General features: G+C 46.0%; 1 pseudogene; it reads right to left on the bottom strand.

Annotated features, from left to right (window-relative positions):
• Positions 1-12,249: 12,249 nt before the first annotated feature.
• On the bottom strand, positions 12,250-21,525 carry LOC107276081 (4-hydroxybenzoate geranyltransferase 2-like; annotated as a pseudogene).
• Between the last annotated feature and the right edge of the window lie 310 nt (positions 21,526-21,835).

Below are 21,835 nucleotides of genomic sequence, written 5' to 3'. Positions count from 1 at the left end.
CCGGCGCGTTCTAGTTAGGATAGTTAGTTGAGTTTCCTTGTTTTCAGCTGAGCCCGAGTTTTGGGCGCGTCTTGTACAGAGGCTCGACGTGTGCACGTTCACGCGGGAGTCTGGTAGTCGTGAGCGAGTCTCGCGGCACGCTCGAGCTGTGGGATGGCGCAGTTCGTGAAGAGCGTGGCGTGCGGTGCGCGCGTCATGGCCGGCATGGCCATATGTTTTTTTTCTCCTATAAATAGCAAGAGCTACAGAAAACGCGGTGATTTTTTGGCCGCACCAATTCCCTGTCCACGTTCGTGTGTGTTCTGTGTTGTGTTGCAGCTCCCGGCGTTGTCTTCCTCAACTCCGGCGAGCGCTCCGACTCCGGCGAGGGTCGGAACACTTGGTATCAGAGCCGAAGATCATCGGGAGGCGGGATGTCGCGGCACTCCGAGCCGCACGGCGGGCGTTCGCACACGCCGCCGCGTCGTCGACGCCTATCGATCTCGCCGGAGCCCACTCGTGGGCGCGGCGGGCCGAAGATCATCGTCAGGCGCACGATCAAGGAGGCCAACGCGACGATCCAGTACCCGACGCTCACCCGCACCAACTACGACGAATGGGCAATGTTGATGCAGGTGAACATGGAGGCAGCAGGCATCTGGTACGCGGTCGAGCCGTACCCCGACGAGGAGGTAGAGTACCGCGACGACCGTCTCGCTCTGGCGGCCATTCTCCGCTCCGTCCCATCGGAGATGCTCCCCACGCTCCGTGGCAAGCGCTCGGCGCGAGCTGCGTGGGACGCGATCAAGACGATCCGCGTCGGCGTCGAGCGCGTGCGCGAGAGCAAGGCGCAGCAGCTCCGGCGTGAGTTCGCGGCGCTGACCTGGAAGGAGGGGGAGACCGCCGAGGACTTCTCCGTGCGCATCACCGGCCTCGCCAACAACCTCCGCACGCTTGGCGACAACATCTCCGACGCCGACGTCGTCCGCAAGATGCTTGACGTCGTCCCCGAGCACCTGGAACAGATCGCCGTCGCGGTCGAGACACTCCTTGACCTGAACACCGTTTCGGTCGAGGAGGTGACCGGGCGGCTTCGCGCCGTTGAGCAACGGCGTCACAGGTCGGCGCCCGTCGTCAACAACCAGGGGCGGCTCCTCCTAACGCAGGAGGAGTGGATGGCGAAGCTCAAGAACCCCGGAGCGTCCGGAGAGAAGGGGACCCCCAGCGGGTCCGGCGGAGGCGGCAACAAGCGTACCGGGGGATCGCGCAGGCACGACCGCGGCAAAGGCGGCTCTCGCCAGGCTGCCGGGCCTGGAGACGGCTCGAACCAGCCCAAGAAGACGGACAAGTGCCGCTACTGCGGCAAGAAGGGCCATTGGGCTAAGGAATGCCGGTCACGGTTGCGGGACGAGGCCCATCTGGCCCAAGGCGAAGAAGAGGAGGAGCCCATGCTGATGGTTGCCACGGCGCAAGTCAACGCCATCTCGTCTTCTTCCCCGCCGCGCTTCACATCACTGCCGGCGCTTGAACAGATCCACCTCGACGAGAGTAAGCTCTTCGTTCAGCTGGGCGGCGAGCACGGAGGAGAAGCCACCAGATGGATCCTCGACACGGGCGCCACCAACCACATGACGGGGACGCGATCTGCCTTCTCCGAGCTGAACACCGGCATCCGCGGCACGGTCAAGTTCGGGGACGGCTCCGTCGTCGGCATTGAAGGGCGTGGCACCGTCCTCTTCAAGTGCAAGGACGGGGAACATCAGGCGCTGGAGGGAGTGTACCATATTCCGCGCCTCACCACCAACATCGTCAGCCTGGGGCAGCTCGACGAGGAGAAGTTCAAGTGGAGCTGTGAAGATGGAGTCCTCAAGATCTGGAACAAGCAGCGTCGACTACTCGCCAAGGTGGTGCGCTCGCCGAACCGCCTCTACGTCGTCAAGCTCAACATCGGGAGGCCGGTCTGCCTCGCGGCACAAGGGGGCGACATCGCCTGGCGTTGGCACGCAAGATTCGGCCACCTCAACTTCCGCGCGCTCGAGAAGCTTGGTCGCGCCGTCATGGTGCGCGGGCTTCCCCTGATCAACCATGTTGATCAAGTCTGCGACAGCTGCCTGGTCGGGAAGCAGCGGCGCCTGCCCTTCCCGTCTAAGGCCAAGTACCGCGCGAAAGAAAAACTCGAGCTGGTGCATGGGGACATCTGTGGGCCGGTGACGCCGGCGACGCCAAGCGGGAACAAGCTGTTCCTTCTCCTCGTCGACGATCTGAGCCGCTATATGTGGCTCATCCTCCTCAGCAGCAAGGACCAAGCATCGGTGGCAATCAAGCGCTTCCTGGCGTGCGCGGAGGCGGAAGCCGGGCGGAAGCTGCGCACTCTGCGCACTGACCGCGGCGGCGAGTTCACGGCGCACGCGTTCGCGGAGTACTGCGCCGAGCACGGGATCCAGAGGCACCTCACCGCGCCGTACACACCCCAGCAGAATGGCGTGGTCGAGAGGAGGAACCAGACGGTGATGGGGATGGCCAGAAGCATGATGAAGGCGAAGTCACTGCCGGGCTGGTTTTGGGGGGAGGCGGTGAACACCGCCGTGTTCCTCCTGAACCGGGCTCCAACGCAGTGCGTCGACGGCAAGACTCCTTTTGAGGTATGGCATGGTGTCAAGCCCCCAGTCCATTTTCTCCGCACGTTCGGTTGTGTTGCACATGTGAAGAACGGCGGCCAGCGACTCGCCAAGCTCGACGACAGGAGCATGCCCATGGTGTTTGTGGGCTACGAAGCTGGAACCAAGGCATACCGCTTCTATAACCCGGTGTCGCGGCGCGTTCACGTGTCGCGCGACGCCGTGTTCGAGGAGGAGCGAAGCTGGGAGTGGGGAGCCGAGAAGGGAGCTGGACCTGACGACGACATCGAGCCGTTCGTGGTGGAGCACCTCGCCACGGGACCAACGGGGCAGGGAGGCCCTGTCGCCGCGACTCCGACCGCGACACAGCGCTCTACATCAGCACCAGCTCCCATGGCGCCGCCTGCGACACCAAGTCAAGCCGGAACGCCCACACACGGGGCGGGGCCTCGTACACCGGCTTCAGCCTCTTCACCGGCAATCGAGTTCGCCTCTCCGCCGCAGGGGGACCTCGATCTGGACAACGACCACGACGACGATGTACCTCTCCGCTTCCGCACCGTTGACAACCTTCTCGGGGCATCCTCGCCTCCGGGTCTTGCAGAACGGGAAGTGACAGAGGGGCTCATGGTGGCGATCGAGGACGAACCAGCAACGGCTGAGGAAGCCAAGCAAGTCAAGGAGTGGCGTGAAGCGATGATCGAGGAGATGGCATCGATCGAGCACAACAAGACCTGGTCTCTGGTGGAGCTGCCGGCGGGGCAACGTGCCATCGGCCTCAAGTGGGTCTTCAAGATCAAGAAGGACGAGCACGGGAACATCACCAAGCACAAGGCCCGACTCGTCGCAAAAGGCTATGTACAACGCCAAGGCATCGACTATGAAGAAGTTTTCGCGCCGGTCGCAAGGATTGAGTCCGTGCGCGTGCTCCTGGCCGTGGCCGCTCACAGGTCATGGTCAGTGCACCACATGGATGTGAAATCGGCGTTTCTCAACGGCGATCTGGCGGAAGAAGTCTACGTGCAGCAGCCGCCCGGCTTTGTCGCCGCCGGGCACGAGCGCAAGGTGCTGAAGCTGCACAAGGCGCTTTACGGCCTCAAGCAGGCGCCACGCGCCTGGAACTCGAAGCTCGACAGCAGCCTGCTCATGCTCGGTTTCGCCCGGAGCGAGTGCGAACACGGGCTGTACACGCGCAGCGACGGCGAGAAGCGGCTGGTGGTGGGAATCTACGTCGACGATCTCATCATCACAGGAGGCTCCACCGAGGTGATCAACACATTCAAGACGGAGATGAAGACTCTGTTCCGCATGAGTGATCTCGGTGTACTGTCCTACTACCTCGGAATCGAGGTCCGACAGGGGCGGCGCGGCATCGAGCTTCTGCAGGCCGCCTACGCCAAGAAGATACTGGAAAAGGCGGGCATGGGAACCTGCAATCCGTGCGCGACGCCGATGGAGGCAAGGTTGAAGCTGTCCAAGCAGAGCACCTCGCCGGCAGTCGACGCGACGGAGTACCGCAGTCTGATCGGGAGTCTGCGGTACTTGATGAACACACGGCCGGACATGGCGTTCGCCGTAGGTTACCTGAGCAGGTTCATGGAGAACCCCAGGCAGGAGCACTTGGCAGCCATGAAGCACCTGCTCCGGTATGTGGCCGGAACGATCGACTACGGCTTGGTGTACACCAGCGGCGACACCGAGTTCAACCTCGTCGGCTACAGCGACAGCGACATGGCCGGCGACATCGACGACCGGAAGAGCACCAGCGGCATCATCTACTTCCTCGGCGGCAACCCTGTGGCGTGGCAGTCGCAGAAACAGCGCGTGGTGGCGCTGTCGTCGTGTGAAGCAGAGTACATCGCTGGCGCAGCAGCAGCGTGCCAGGGCGTCTGGCTCAGACGGCTGCTGCAGGATGTGGTGGGCGTCAGCGGGCCTCCACCACAACTCAAGATGGACAACCAGTCTGCAATCGCCCTCAGCAAGAATCCGGTACTTCACGATCGATCTAAGCATATTGATACAAAGTTTCATTTTCTTCGTGAGTGCGTGGATAGTGGGGCGGTGCGCCTGGCGTTCGTGAGCACCCAAGCGCAGCTCGCGGACATCATGACGAAGGCGCTCGGGAGGTCCAAGTTTCAGGAGCTTCGCGAGCTGATCGGCGTCACCAAGCTCAAGTGAACGACGCCGGTGCTTAAGGGGAGATTGTTGAATAAACCCCGGCGCGTTCTAGTTAGGATAGTTAGTTGAGTTTCCTTGTTTTCAGCTGAGCCCGAGTTTTGGGCGCGTCTTGTACAGAGGCTCGACGTGTGCACGTTCACGCGGGAGTCTGGTAGTCGTGAGCGAGTCTCGCGGCACGCTCGAGCTGTGGGATGGCGCAGTTCGTGAAGAGCGTGGCGTGCGGTGCGCGCGTCATGGCCGGCATGGCCATATGTTTTTTTTCTCCTATAAATAGCAAGAGCTACAGAAAACGCGGTGATTTTTTTGGCCGCACCAATTCCCTGTCCACGTTCGTGTGTGTTCTGTGTTGTGTTGCAGCTCCCGGCGTTGTCTTCCTCAACTCCGGCGAGCGCTCCGACTCCGGCGAGGGTCGGAACAAGGCTATCTAAAAATGAGTCATTCTGTCATTGTAACTTAAGAAAGACCCTAATTTTTTTCAGCAGTCTCTTTAGTCTTCACCAAAAAATAACATTTTACACACGGAACTAATAATAAGAAACCACATGTCTTACCACATCTCATCATCTATGGAAGAGTAAATATGTTGATATATATGACAGGATATGATGGGCCCACTTGCATATGCTTCACAATGCCACGTGGATCGTCTCGCTGATGCAAAACCATTGTGTGCTCCTCTGACCAAAGCATGTTGTAATGTGAGCGGATTTTAGCCTTGTAAAAGGGTTTTGTTGAAAGATTGCTAAATTTAAACCTAAGTACAAACTATGCGAAACTACTAAATAAAGCTACGTTTAGTTTGTGCTTAGGTTTAACAAAGGTTAGACTCAGATTGGATCATCCACTCCATTCATTTAATCCGAGCGATATAGATTTTAGAGAGAAGAGAGATGTGGGTGTACGGGTCAACGAGCCTAGCTATCTGAGCAAGTGAATATAGGAGCACTTGGCGCACGTGGCTGACTGTATCCTGTGGAAGAAGGTTGCCAGATTGGATTGCTAACAATGGCTGTGTGTGTTTAGTTTCCTTTAAACTTCCAACTTTTCCGTCACATCAAATATTTGGATACATGTATAGAGCATTAAATGCGAAAAAAAATAATTGCACAGTTTCCATGTAAATTACGAGACGAATCTTTTGAGCCTAATTACGCCATGATTTGATAATATGGTGCTACAGTAAACATTGGCTAATGACGGATTAATTAGGCTTAATAGATTTCTCTCGCAGTTTATAGACGGAATATGTAATTTGTTTTGTTATTAGCCTATATTTAATACTTTAAATGTATATCCGTATACTTAATTTTTTTTTTGAAAAGGAACTAAACACGGCCAATGTATACATTGACTGGTTGGTGTAGCTGAATGGCTTTGCTTCTGCTACTGTGGAAGATGAGGTAGCTGGAACAGAGAGGCACGCAGGCGGTAGTAGCTAGCTAAGCTTGATTAATTGGTAAGACACAATTAAGGAGTTAGATCACTGCTTAATTGATTTCTTGCTGTGCTTGCCGAGTGGTGATGAACATTCACTGTCAATTGTTGTCACCCGGCCCCTTCCAATTTCGTGTACCATATTCAAATTGGAAATTGCAGGACTACTCCAAGTCCAACTCTCTCTTTAAAATGGCATGCCGTACGCATGCAGTTGCAACTAGCTAGCTTGCTGAAGTAATCCCAGCTAGCTACCGGGAGTCGGAGACATACTCCCTCCGTACTCGTAAAGGAAGTCGTTTAGGACAGCGACACGGTCTCCAAAACACAATTTTGACTTCTTTTTTCTATAAAAATATTTATTAAAAAGTGATATATATATATATACTTTTATGAAAGTATTTTTCAAGACAAATCTATTCATATAATTTTCATATTTTTAAACTCAACAACTTGAGAGTTATTCATGATTTATATTCCCAAGGTTTGACTTAAACATTGTCCTAAACGACTTCATTTATGAGTATGGAGGGAGTACTCCTACATTGCATGCATTGCTTGATGACCTGGAAGAGATGGCGACCCTTGCGACGATCGATCGATCGACCACAGCAAGCTTATTAATTTCTCGGCTTATCTCTGTGGATAAATGATCATGTATTCCAGTAGGAATGTGAGTCATCTTTTTGGTGAAACAGTGCTAGCTACTAGCTAGAAACTCATGAAGCCATCATGGACATGTTAATTAGAATAGTAGTATTATAGTAGTAGGGTACACCACAAGTTAATCCACCAATTAATTATACCACCATTATTGATTGCTTGAGAGCTAGTATATTATATGGAAAAAATATATACATTATGATAACGAAAGCTATAAGAGAGGATCTCCAGAATGCTCCCTATTGGTCGTGCATTTAAACAGAAAAATCGGATACCCCTTTTCAACCCACCCACGGTGGAATATCTCTTTCCAACCCACCCACGGTGGTGCCATATCACTCATTCACCTTCTACCACTCATCGAACCACCCCGCTAGGAGCGTTCGACTCCAATAAAAAAAGGTTGATCGTCTCCAACTTCAATTAACCTCCTGAGTATGTTAAAAATAGTTTACTAGAAAATTCAGGTCACCCGACACCATAGATTGCCAATTGCTTCGCAGCCATCAACCCGATCATCATGTCTGGTCGTCTCCTTTTTGATTGTATCCCATCGAATAGTTCCGACCGCCTCCTAAAGTGTTTGACTACACCAATCAAATTCCATTGATTGCTTTGCATCCATGCCCTCCATTGTACCTTTATCCATGGATCTCCCATAAACAACCAGCCCCAAAATCAACATAAGTATCCGAATACGGAAGAATACCATAGAAGATGCAAACTGATGACGACACTGAGACACGATATTTATTAACGAGGTTCAGTCGAAATCTATATCCCTCGAGCATTGATCATGGGCGCTTCTCCCCAATCCAATATATTACAGTGTATTAGGGTATCCAGGGCCATTGATTGGCTAGGCCACGGTAAGTCATCCCTCACCTATTGTAACGTCCCACCTCTCCCAGGCCGGGCCCGCTTATCTGGCAGCTTTAATAGACCATAGACTACCCTCACAGACCAACACAAGTCTTTTCTGCACACTTTGTTCTCACTCGTGCGCATCCGGGAAGAATTTCCCGGTCGGTCACCCATCCCAAATTGCTTCAAGCTAAGCACGCTTAACCCCTAGAGTTCTGAGTATTCTATTAATCCTATTAAGCCCTAGGCCGGGATGTCACACCTATGCTACCACCACCATACGGTTATAACATGATGTGTCTCTCTAATAGAGAGCTTAGGATAGAAGGCAGCTTTAATTTTGTCCTAATACCTATTACAACTCTAAGTTGTATGTTGTAACCGGCTTCATATACATATTTGGGTCCAAACATCAATAAAGAAAAATTGAGAATGTTGCAACCTAATGATCCAGAGAGATGTGCAAGTTCATTTGTTGATGCCCAGTATCCTATGGACTTTAAAAAGTATATCCTGTGAACTAAATAATCATTATATGTGCCAATGTGGCATCTTAATCAGTATAATCAGTAAATAAAACATGGTATGCTATTTTGATAGTATTTAAAATGCACTTGAAACCAAAACAAACTTTTTACAAGTTTGTGTGATGCAATCTACTCCAAAAGGTCCAAAAGGCCTAGTAAAAGTATGCTTTGTTGGCATAATTGGGCCGGGCCATCCAGCCTTGTTTGCATAAGCCCAAATCCCAACAATCCGTTCCTCTAAAGTCTAAACACATACGTAATGTGTCCTCTTCCAATCCATAGGCCGAAGTTTGGAACTTTGTGATGAATTCGTTTTTTTTTTCTTCAATCGTGTGATGCACCAATTAGTAGCACCAACTAGTATGGTCGTCTTGTGTATGATGTTTCTTTCTTCCTTTTTCGGTGATGATGCTTGGTGATTCTTATTAGCTCTGGAATTTGAAAACCATGTTGCAGTGGAGATGAACAGGTGGAATTCGATCCTGACCTATTCTGGCCATCCTTTTTGTTCTTATAAAATAATTGGACTCGGGTCATCTTCAGAGCAGGCTGATTTTTTCTGTAAAGCACATAGGTCTGCCTTTCATATGGCAAAAAAAAAAAAAAAGAGAGCAGTTTGTCTGTCATAATAAAAATAATGGGAAATTTATATGGCCAAAACAGGGCTTCGCTGTTAAGCGAGTAGCAGATAAAATTCAGTAAATTCGAACAAGCAGAGCAGGGATCCATATTCCCTGTATGGTACCAAACATACCGATGAAGTCTACTCCCTCCGTTCCGTAAAAAAAATCAAATCCTAGAGGGATGGAGGCAGTACACCTCTACAACTCTACATACAAGAAGTCTAACAACTTAAATCAACATCCATATCTAGTTTATCATATTTCCTGTTGCAATCTAATTGGTCAGATAATAAATCCACAGTTAGAAATCCTACATGCAAAGTGCACAGATGCAGCAGCCAGAAAAAGGATACAAAGGCCATGCTGTCCAACATGATTAATGTCTGCAGTCAATATCATGCATACCAACAAATATTTCATCAAACAGGACATTCTGACAATGTTCACCAACCAAGGTTTGTAGCCACTGGAGTGCTAAATTGGCAATGCATATGCAGCACCAAATCCACGAATATATCCAGGGCTTGGTTGAATCTCCAAACCTTAATGCTGTGAGACTTGACTCCTACTTTGAGGTCATCTTCTTTATCCTATCAAATATTTGGATAAGAAATTGGGAATTTTTTTTATTTATACTTTTTTTTATTAAAATATTTACAAAAATTATTTTTTGTTTTGAAAATTTACAAATCTAATTGCCTGCCGCCCTCAAGAAGGGCGATTTTTAAAAATCGCCCTCTCAAAGGGCGGCAAGGGACCTAAATACAAAATTTTTATTTGTGTTCAAACCCTTCCCACCGGTTTTAATTACTTAAAAACTAATAATGCTTATTCGATACTCCAAATGATTTTAAATGGAAAAGTGATAAACTACAAAGTTATAGATCTCATCAAGATCTACAACTTTTATATAAAGTTTATCTCCATCCAATATCGTTTGAAATATAGATCTGAGATTTTTTAAAATGTGTTTTATATTTTGTAACGAATATTTGGATATCTAAAACATCTTAAATGAAAAAGTTACTAACTACAAAGTTGTAGATCTCCTTGAGCTCTACAATTTTGATATAAAGTTTTATTTCATCTGACTTTATATAATATAATTTTAAATTGTAAAATTATAGAGCTAACAAGTTATGCTGGAAAATTTATATTTAGGTCCCTTGCCGCCCTGTGGAAGGGCGATTTTTAAAAATCGCCCTTCTTGAGGGCGGCAGGCGATTAGATTTGTAAATTTTCGAAACAAAAAATTATTTTTGTAAATATTTTAATAAAAAAAGTATAAATAAAAAAAATTCAAGAAATTACCACATCCACAAATATGACATTGGAGCAGGGTCGTCTTGGGCCGAGTTGAGTTGGGCCGAATTTGAACCAGCATCACTCCCACCGGGCCCACCTTCCGTTGTAGTCGTGGACTTCTGCTATAGCTATGGTAGGCCCAAAGCCCTGACTTGCCGCCATTGTGAGCTCAGTCGTGGCCGCTCGTATCAAGTTTTGTACCATACCGCTCGATTATGTTGCTTTTGACGACTTTATAAGCTACTCCTCCGTGCGCTACTAAACAGTGAGCGATGAAGAGAAGCACTAGCGCTGGCGGGTCTGGCGCAATCTTTCTGATTATTATGAAAGTGAAGAAATGTGGCGTGCCGAGCTCTCTGTCTTAATTTTCAATCCCTTTTTATGCCAACCTCTATGTTTTATTTTTTAATCCCTTTTTATCCCCCTTTTTTACGGGATTAAATTATTCCCCTAATTTACTCCAAGTATTTATATCCCCTTTTTACCCCTAATTTACTCCAAGTATTTTTATCCCTTTTTTACGGGTTTAAATTATTCCCCTAATTTACTTTTTACGGGTTTAAATTATTCCCCTAGTTTACTCCAAGTATAATTAGTATAATTATTTTTTAATCCCTTTTTATCCCTTTTTTTATGGGTTTAAATTATTCCCCTAATTTACTCCAAGTATAAATAGTATAATTAAGTTGATCAGCTATCAAGTGAGTGAGGTGACATAACTTTCATGTCAAGGAGTCGCGCTTAATTACTAATTATCCAGCATTCTTTTTCAAAAAAAATACTTTCGAGGTGATAAAGAGATAGAGTATGGATGTCTTTATAGGGGTGAGTGTGCGCGTATGTGTTTATACTTTGTTTCTAAAAAATATTTATGTGAAATAATTTTAATGAGTATAGCGTTCGTATGTAATAAATGCATTTATAAATTTTTTAAATCGAATTATGTCGATCTAGTTTTTTTTAAAAGTTACTCACAGGATTCACACGTAGGGTGTGCGGCTATAAGTATTTGCGCATTGCATTATAACTTTTCTAAAATCAAATTATGTCACTCTAGTATTTCGAAGTACACAAACGGTTAGGTTGTGCGGCTATGCGTTAATAGGAATCAATATACGCGCATTGTGAGCGTCTACGTTTATTCTATGTTTCTATAAAAAAGGACTTATTTTTTTAGATAATAGAATAACCAGCCTCGATCTACATCCAGAAATGGATGTACACAGCCAAAAAAAAAAAGCTTCTTATAGATCAAACTAATCTCCGTTGAAATATGTTCTGCCGGTTCTCTAATCTCAAACTCACCATGGTATTCACATTTTTCTCCTGATTAATTTTCGGGCAATAAGTACATGCACACGTCGGTAGGATTCAACATTTGTACTATATTTGGTTGAATTTCGTTGCTAAATTTTCAGAGCTTCCCCAAACACATTTGGTTTCTATCGAATTTATTTTAAGATTCATCATTTTTGTGAGATTTCACGAGGCATTTCATAATTTGCACTTGCTGTGAGGAAAAATATTTTTGCATGCGGTCAATAACCCAATTTATGTGGACATTTAGTGAACCACCTTTGACTGGAAGATTCTACAACACGTACTCTTAAGGAACAACGTGTGAACATCATTTTTTTTTCTTCAAGGCAAAAGAACTAGAAAAATAATATTTCACATTTCATGAGGCGTAAGAAATCACGTGATTTATTAGATAATGAAAAAACCACAGTGTCATGAGCACGGGCGTGGTCTCAGTGTACGCATGGCCACAACTAGAGTGCATAGCGGCACAGTGTACGACCAGTGCGCAGCGTGGCCAACATGCATGTGTGTAAGTGCTATGTAGGAAAAAGACCACCCTCATATTGATTTAGAAGGGTAATTCGCTTAGTTTGAAAAGTCCATGATAAAAATGTTTGGTCTTCTAATTAGGGAGGTAAATCGAACGAGTCTTGATATGGTAATTCAGAAGTCACAAGGTCGTCTCCGTGCTATCAAAATTTTCAATGCTCCATAGGAAACAACACTGAAAAATCGTGCATCCATGCGTGATATCTATCATGATACAAGTCGTCCACATAAAATTCCGCCAAATATCAAAGCTCCAAACCACTTATTGGGCACAAATCTGCAGAGAACCATTTCAGCTAAGAAGGTTAATAATCTCATAGATAACAAGATAAACACATTTCTTTTGTTTCATGTAAATTAAGGAAAAACTTACCTCCTGTTGCAATCTAGGGGGTCAGATAAATCAACAGTTGAAATTTGCCATGCTAAGTGCGCAGATGCAGCTGCCAGAAAAGGATAGTAAGGCCATGCTGTCCAATGTGAGCAAAGTCCGCAGTCAATATCAGGCATAGCAACGAATATTTCATTAAACAAGATATTCTGATAATGTTCACTAACCAAGGTCAGCATTATAGCCACTGAGTGCTAAATTGGCAATGCATGCAGCACCAAATCCACTGATCCAGGGCTTGGTTGAATCTCCAAACCTTATTGCTGTGGACTTGACTCCTATTTTGAGGTCATCTTCTTTATCCTATCAAATAGTTGGAAAAGAAATTAGCACACATCCACAAAGATGACATCAATAAGATAAAATATGAAAAAAAAATGACATTAATTCGTAAGTCAACCTGATGTGCATATATGGTATCAACCACCAGTGTCCAACATATACCAGCTGTATACATTGGAAGGATGATGGCTGGATCTATGGTTCCTTTCATGGCAGCCCATCCTATCAAAGCTCCCCAGTTGGCTACCAATCCAAGATATGCCTGAGGCTGTAACAAATGCATTGAAATTGTTGGATCACCCTTGATAAATAAGTTTACATTATTAAGACACCACATGTTTAATTAGTGCATACCCAATATGTGAATCTCTTCATCAGGGGATAAGAGAAGACCCAAGGAAGTGAAAATACCACAAGTATTTGGCTGCACAAACAAATATCATCAAAGATAGAGGTGAGTAGTAATGTAAGGAACCTTTGAGTTTTGTGAATAGTTTTTTTTTTCCCGAACAACACATGCATGAGAGCCGCGTCGAGCCGAATGTCATTTTATTGAGGAGAAAACACAGCACAAAAGCTCAACAGCTTTGTGAAATGAATGTGAAATTGACTTAAACATATTCAATTTTTGCATTCCAAACTTAAAAAGCAAAGAACTCTAGAATTCTACCAAAATAACCGAATATCCAATTGTTCTTTTATGCACAAGACAGTGCAATGCTATATACATTTAAAACATGCAAATAACTGCATAAATTTCAGTCACACAAGGCCAAATGTACCTTAAGTTATTTAGTTGGAGAAGAAATGGTAATCCCAGTAAAAGCTGGAATCCGAGGAAGCCCACTCCTTGCGTAGGTGTTAGAATACCTTATGCTAGAGGCCTGCTTTTGGTACGCTCAACCTACAAGAAAAAAACAATACAAAAATGACCCTTATATCAAAGATCCAGGTGTTAAAATCCTATCAATGGGTAAATTTATTTTACGTTGCTGGTTGACCACTCCCCTACACTGTTCTTCAAGCAACTGGCGATATCATGATGGCATTTGATCGATCCGAGAAGGTTTCAGCCTCTCTGAGTACTCCAAATCAGAGGAGCAGATTTTCAGACTTGCAGTAGTGCCACTACTAGTAATGCAGTTTTGCTCAGGAAAATGGTCATAAAAATTCCCGACCGATAGAGATGGCAATTTCCCCCGCGAGGGCCGGATCCTCTGCGGAGACCCGCCCCTACGGGGATGGGGGCGGGTGACATTTCTGCCCCGTGGGTCCGGGGCTCCGCATTTTGCGAGTGAGAGGACGGGGAGAACATTCCACCCGCGGGTGACCCACAGGCCCCCGAGGGGGCTATAATACCTCTTAAAATGTGGCCCATTATAGGAACACAAGCCCAAAAAGCCCATGAGAATCAGCATATATAAGAAAAAAAACCTAACCCTACTCCAAGCCGCCTCTCCACCCATGTCGCCGCACATCACAACCGCACAAACGCGCTCCCTCCCCTCCCCACCCCAAGCTGCACCCCAAGCCGCTGCACGTCGATGAGCTTTGGAGTACGGATCTCGCCGGCTCGCCGCTCTCCCCATCCCCTCCCCTTTGGTTGCCGCTCTCCCCAGACCCTAGTCCCTCCCCTTCGGTCGCTGCTCTCCCCAGTCCCCTCCCTTCGATCGCCCTCTGCACAGTCCCCTCCCCTCCTCTCCCGGTCTCCTCTCCGGACATAGAGGCGGCGGCTGCACACGGGCGCGGCGATGGCTCAGAGGCGCGCAGAGGGACAACGGCGGTGCACAGGCTACTAGATGGAGTTGCTACTCAATGTGGGGGCCCGGTCAGGTTGCGGGGCCCCGGAGGGGCCGGGGCAGGGGCTGATTTGGCCCTGCATGTCCACTTGAGGCTGGGGCCGGATGGAGAATTCGGGGGTCGGGGGCGGGGCCGTTCCAGCCCAACCCGCCCCGCTGCCATACCTACCGACCGATCGATGCTTCTTTTTTTTTTATTTTTACCATTCAAGCAATATGAAAATGATTAACAAGAAACGAAAGTGAAAATGGCAAAAAAAATGAAAATATATGTCAATATTTATGGTCCATTTCTATATCTCATGCATAGTTTAGAGGCCCATCAACTCCTCAACCAACTCACTAACTTGAACACAAGGTTAAAATGAAGATACTTTATAATTATTTATTTCATCAAATTATATAGTTAAGCAAAGTTAAATGTGATATTTATTATTTAAATGTTTCTGACGTTTATTAGTACCAATTTCTGATCATCAACATTTTTCTGCCCATATAGTTCTATTTTCGGTTTTCCAATATTTTTTATACTGTTTTCATTTCTAACTTTACTATTTACTGTTCTATTTTGATACGTTTTCCCGACCGTTTTCATCCCTGCAGGCAGTGTAGTAGTAGAGAGGAGAATAAGTTCATTTGAGGTCCCTTGACTTTACAACGAATCCAATTTTCATCCCTAAACCCAAAAACCAGATATAATCGGTTCTCAAACTGTCAAAACCGGTGCAAATGAAATCCCTCAATGGTTTGAAGGCGGTTTTGGCTGACATGGCGCTTACGTGGCTGGTTTGACTAGATCTTCGTCCCACATGACATTGACGTGACGTTTACGTGCCAATTCGATCCGAAAAAATAATAAAAACTTACTTGTGGGGTCCCACGTTTTAATTATTATTTTTGGATCCAATTGCCACATAAGCGCCACGTCAATGCCATGTGGGATGAGGACCTAGTCAAAGGAACCACATAGGCGTCACGTCATCCAAAGCCATGCACGATACTGTCGAGGGACCTCGTCTGCCTAGTTTTGTAAGTTGGGTATCCGGTTTTCTGGACTGAGGATGAAAATCAGACTAAGCGACAAATTGAGACCTAAAGTGAACTTATTCCTAGGCAGGAGTAGTACTAGAAGCAGAGTTGGGCTCATCGTGGGCCTATGGTTGGGCGTCGTCTTGGGCAGAGTTAGGCTCGATTTGAACCAGCGACGCAGCCACCAGGCCCCATTGCGTTTGTAGTTATGGAGTACGGTAACGCTATGGTAGGCCCGATCCAGTCAATGGGCATAGACGCACAGTGGCCTCTCCTCTCAAGTTTTGCACCATACCGCTTGATTATATTGCTACAGACGTGTTTATATAGTCCCGTACGAGCTTGCTTCATCAGGAGGCGATGACGAGAAGCACCTGCGCTGGAGGGTCCTGCGCAACCTCTCCGATCATTACCATGAAAACATGGTGCTATGCTGAGCCAATACAAATAAATCATATATAGTTTCCATTTTTTACTAGTCACATGGGAAATTGTGAAAGGATAGTGTCTCGATTCAATTATCCGGAAGGACATCGTGGCGGGGCTTGTGAACTTCTGCCTTATCTCCAAGTCAACGGTCGGTAATGGCTAGTCCACCTCCTTGCGTGACAACTGGATCGGCGTCACAGACTCTCTCATTACTCCCGAGCTGATCCTCCACCTTCGGCCTCGGCTGTCCTCGACGGCCACCAGTGAGCTGGTCACTGTCTGCGCTCTTCTCTCCACCCTTGCGCTGGACAATGAGATGGCAAATCGACGCACCTTGTCAACAAACCGGCCTTTCACTGCCAATGCAGCCTATGACCTAAGCTTTTCCGAGTTATCAGATGACCCATTTGCTGGACCCGTTTTGGACAATCATGCTCAAACCAAATGCAAGATCTTGCTTTGGACGGCGCACAAGCGACGTATCTTCACCAACGACAGACGGGTGCGGCGCAGACTAGCGACCTCTGCATGGTGCCCCTTTTGCCCCCTCGACGAAGATGTAGAACATCCCTTCCTTCGCAGCTCCGATGTGGCTGACATTTGGCACTCCTTTGGACTCGATGAACGGCAAGTCGTCTCCTTAACACAGTTTGAAGACTTGTGTGGACAGTCCACCCATGACAATGCTCTCACTCCTCGGATCTGGTGCACTATCTTACTCGTCGCCATATGCAATTGGACTTGGTGCACTATCTTACTATCTGGAAACGCCGCAACAACAAGGTATTCCACTCCATCGACGACACCAACATGCTAGTTCTCCGTCGTTGCGCTAACGACTTCGACTTGTGGACGCACCGATGTAACAATGCCGTAGGCAAACATCAACTCCACTCTTGGGCACTAAATCTCTCTGTAATTAACCCCTAAGTTTAGTTTCTTCTCCCCCATCCCTTTGTACCTCCCCTCTTGTAAAGGTTTCACCATACGAATAAAGTTCAGGCTGGTGGTAACACCCGCCACAGTTTCCGTAAAAAAAAAAGGAGTTTACAAGCAGTATCTCTTTTTTATGGTAGCGGTTGCTTTATCTAAAATTGCAAAGACGATGTGTGTGGGATTCGTGAAAGGAAAAGAAGAGGAGGCATCGGACCATAAACCCCGTACTTGTTTTAAAAGTAAGTTGGACTAGCTATATAACTTTCGATAGCTTTTTCTAAGAAAACTTATGTACCTATAATATAATTGTGGGGTAATTGTAACATTATAACTATAATATAACTGATATATAATCTACATTTAACTAGCAAATAAGTAACATGTGATAGCATAATGGGTAGCTCTGCTCGAGCGCAACATGAGCATTGAGGTTCAGTCCTCCGCGAAGCGTGGGACTATTTTTATCTCTTTCAAGTGCACGAATCTTACAGACCACCTAGCGTCCCAAAATTCAAAATTTGCTATACCAATTTTCTATCGCAAGATATTTAGCAAACCCAAAGTAGTGAATATGCATTACATCTCTACTATTTAAAAAAGTGCAACATGTTTCTGTCAGGGTTACGGGTCAGGCATACCCTCTACCCCTCGATATACACTACGTATCGACATGGCATACCCACGCGCACACGGATATTCCCTTATGATCTAAGGAAACCTTTCACGAATTCAATAGATGAGAAGAGTCCTTCTCGAACAAGAACTGGGTTGCCAACGTATCGTGCCGGGTTTGATATGTTCGAGTCCTACTCGGAGAGTACCAAACCCGTGGTATAAAAGGGACCCCCCGAAGAGGGCACAGATCATCGAATCTCAGAGCCAATACAACCCACACAGCCTACGAAGCCGGAGCCTACGAGAAGCCAAGTTGACGAGAGCTAGTCGAATCAACTCGACTACAATCTCGCCAGATCCGCCAAGTTCCATCTTTTCCTTTGTAACATGTGTTTTCCACTATATAATCCCATACCAACTGGATTAGGGCTATTACCTATCAAGGGGCCTGAACCAGTATAATTCCCGTCTTTTGATTGCTCGATGTCGTACTACGTAGATCCTTGTACCAGCGTACCCCAATACCCTCTATATCCAGTCTACGGGTATCACCCGTCGACAGTTTCCTTCGTCCGTAATAAAAAAAGAGCGAAAAAAAATCCAATTCCGATTAAAAAAACACCGCCCCTAAGAAAACGGCAAGAAAAAAATTTAAAAAAAGCCTTGTAAAAAAGGCATATGTAAAAAAAGCTCGCAAAAATATTAAAAAAACACTGTCAGCAAGAAAAAGGAAAAAAAATCCGATTCTGATTTAGGGAAAAAATCGTCCCTAAGAAAGCGGCGAAGAAAAGGTTAAAAAACAAACAGTAGAAAACCCATCAAAAAAGGGGAAAAAACCAAAGAAAAGGCCAAAACACCGTCAGCAAGAAAATTGGTGGAAAAAAACAAAAAATAAACAAAATGAGATGTTTTTTTTTGAATTTTTCGAGGGGACGATATGCATGGTATTCTGAAAATGAAAGGGGAAGAGGCTTACGATAGATAGATACGATAGATAGATGGACCATGAACCACCACTAATTTTGTTTTATAATCAAGACAACAGATTACAAGCAAGTAAAAAGGCCAAACGAAATGGTTCTACACCGAGCTTTCTAGTTCCAATTTTTCCCCCTTTACACGCGCTAGTAAAAAGAGCAAAAGGAAACCAAAGATGAAGATGGCAAACGCGAAGTGTTGCTACATCGAGCTTTCTGGTTCATTTTTTACCTTTCTTGCACCAGTAAAAAAGAATGAAGAAAAATTTTCCCCTTTACACCCGCAAGATAAAAGAGCAAAAAGGGAAACTAAAGATCAATGGAGACGGCAAACGAAGTGTTGCTACAACTGAGCTTTCTGTTTCAGTTTTTACCTTCTATGCGGTAGTTAAAATTTTTTTTCCTTCTACGCTCCAGTTTAAAGAAATGAAATAGTTCAAATTTTTACCTTCTACGCACTAGTTTAAAGAAATGAAAAAAAAAGAGAGAGTTGGAGATGCGAGCGCTCTACCATCTGAGCTACATATCCCCAGCACGAGGCTTGGGCGAAAAGTTCCGCATCATATATGGACGAACATTGACAGAGATCTGCACCAGATGTGCAGCAGTGCATATAGTCAAGGAATTTGGCCAAAATTTATATAAAAGCAAGTTTGCAATTTCTTATCTTGTTAATGCAGTATATATGGGATACCCATACTTATACACTCACCAGGAATATCTCATGACCAAAACTATGAATACCCTGATATGGATAACTATACTGGTAAGTAAGAGATCTCATCCCAATAACTTGCTCGATTATTTCTTATTGAAAAGGGAATAGAAGGGATTGGGGATTTGAGGGGGATTAATTACACAACTTAATAAGCGTGGAATTATTCCCCTCCAAATACTCTTTAATCCCCTGCGGGGTACGATTAATCAAACAAGACCTAAGGAAGAATTCCTTAGAGCAAGTTTAATAACGGCACCGACTGATGGCTCAAAAAACTTGCCAACTCATTCGATAGATAAATAATCTACCTGACATACAATAGCAGGCTATTAGCTTTCAATTTTTTAATCATACTATTCTCTTGTTCCAATGCTGCATGTTGCTCTCCTATTTTTCTACTGGTTGCTGTGACATGCATGGGCCTCACGACATGCAGATTTACATATGCGCGCGTGCTCAGCCGGCGACTATTTAGTCGCCCACTTTTCTCTCTCTGCAGTTTAGCTCTCTGCCACATGTGCTAAAATCCTACGTAAGCGGGCTATTAGCTCACTATTGTACATGCTCTTAGGCTGTGTTCGTTGCAAAGTGTTCACAACCCCTCTCCCTCGTGTTCTACGCGTATGCTTTTCAAACTGCTAAACAGTGTTTTTTAAGCCAAATGTTTGTATACGAAAGTTGCTTTAAAAAATTATATTAATTATTTTTCTAAAAAAGAATTAGAAAATACTTAATTTTGCCGAAATTTTTGTAAATTTATTGAATTTCGGTGGTTTTTAAACCGAAATTATTTGAAATTTTAACATATACTAGAATAAAATGCCCGTGCGTTGTAACGGATGAAGGCTAATTTAATCTTGTTATTGTTATATGGTTTAGTTAATGTGAAATTCACTGTGGGATTCGTTTTGATATATATTTGTTATGAAAATCATGAGCTGTAATTAGGAATTAGGAGTCCGATCGTCTCAAATTAGCATGTGAGTTTTTTTAAAGAGATTTTTTATACGAGTCCTTCTGTATTTTCAAAAGTGAATGAACTTAAAAACCGACTCAAATGGGATTTGCATTTCCAAAGCGAACAAAATTAAAAACCGATTCATACACGGATGACGTACCAAAGTATTGCCGAAAACATCTTCAAGTTTTACAAGTTTTATATATGTTGATTGAATTTCAACAAAATTTGACTAAGTTCACAAAAAAATAAAAAAATTCTGAAAATTTTGGGGAAGATTTGTGCTTGTTGGTAGGGTCCGAAATTTCAAACCATGCGGTCGGCACATGTTTGGCATTTCAGCTTCACTCTTTGCAAGAACTTGAAAACCTTTTTTTCTTCTTGAAAGACAGTGGAACAAAATCTAATGAACAGAGACCACCACAAATTAATCACCTTTCTATCAATATCTCGATCAAGAAGATCGTTGATTGTGCATCCGACGCCTCTGATGAGGACGGATCCATAGGCGAAGAGCGCCAGCATCCTCATGTCCGGCAGCTCCCCTGGCATCGCTGCCATCGTGATTGACCTACCAAGGAAACAGTTGCAGCCTCGCTTCAAATCCGATTCAAACTAGCGTACAATGCTATGGTGCCTAGCTGGTAGGAGTAGCAATAGTAGTATAGTTCATTTCCATTTCATATTATAAGTCGTTTAAATTTCTTTTCAAAACTAAATTATTTTAAGTTTGACTAAATTTTCTAAAAGAACATAGCAACATTTTCATCAGAAAAACAAACATTACATGTAAATATATACAATGGTATATTTAGTTCGACTAATTTACTGTACTTTCCAAAATTTAGTCAAACGACTTAAGGAAGTATAGTACAGTATCAGAAGCAGGGCCACGCGAGGAGCCAGGTGCCGTAGGGCTTGTCGATGCGGGCGAGCATGACGTACGGCCGCGCCGCCAGTGGGACCCACCTGTCCACCCACGACGGAGGAGGTGGCTTCGCCGGCGGCGACTGTTGCGGAGGAGGCGTGGAATCCCCACCGGCTGAGCCGGCGCCGGAGAGGTGCGAGTAAAGTCGGACCCCAGTACTGTCGACGGAAGAAGAGGAGGAGACGGGAATTAGCGGACGTGGCCACCGGCGCAGCGGGGCGGCGAAGAGGTCGCCGCGTCGTGCGACGGGGCCGGGAGTACTCGGATCGTCGGGGCAGGAGGACTCCGTGCTCTGTGGCGGCGGCAAGAGGGCGGGGTGGAGGAGACTAGCAAGCGGGACGCGGAGGTGGCGGCGGAGGAGGTCGGCGGTGGCAGCGCGGAGGAGAGCCATGGCTGCAGGGTGGTGATCGACGATCGGTGTGGCCGTACCCGTACGTCCTGTGGGGCGCATTTATAACAGTGTGGGGCGATGACGACATGCACCAGTGCTGGAGGGTTCGGCGCGTACTTCCAATCTTAAGTGCTTCACCGAGCTCTCTGCTTTCTTTTCTTTTTTTCCCCTTTTACCGGCAAAAGCAAAAATTAAAATAAAAAGAGATGGAGATGCGGGCTATCGATACCCGTACATGCTAAGCAAGCGCAACAATAATAGCTATCTTAATTAAAACATCATAACAGACAAATAAGTTTGTCCCAGCAATGACCAAGACATACCAACTTATTACCCTATC

This window comes from Oryza sativa, chromosome 8, assembly GCF_034140825.1.
Source record: "Oryza sativa Japonica Group chromosome 8, ASM3414082v1".
Taxonomy (NCBI): Eukaryota; Viridiplantae; Streptophyta; class Magnoliopsida; order Poales; family Poaceae; genus Oryza; species Oryza sativa.
Note: the sequence above shows the minus strand (reverse complement) of the source record. Positions and strands in the feature narration are given on the sequence as shown.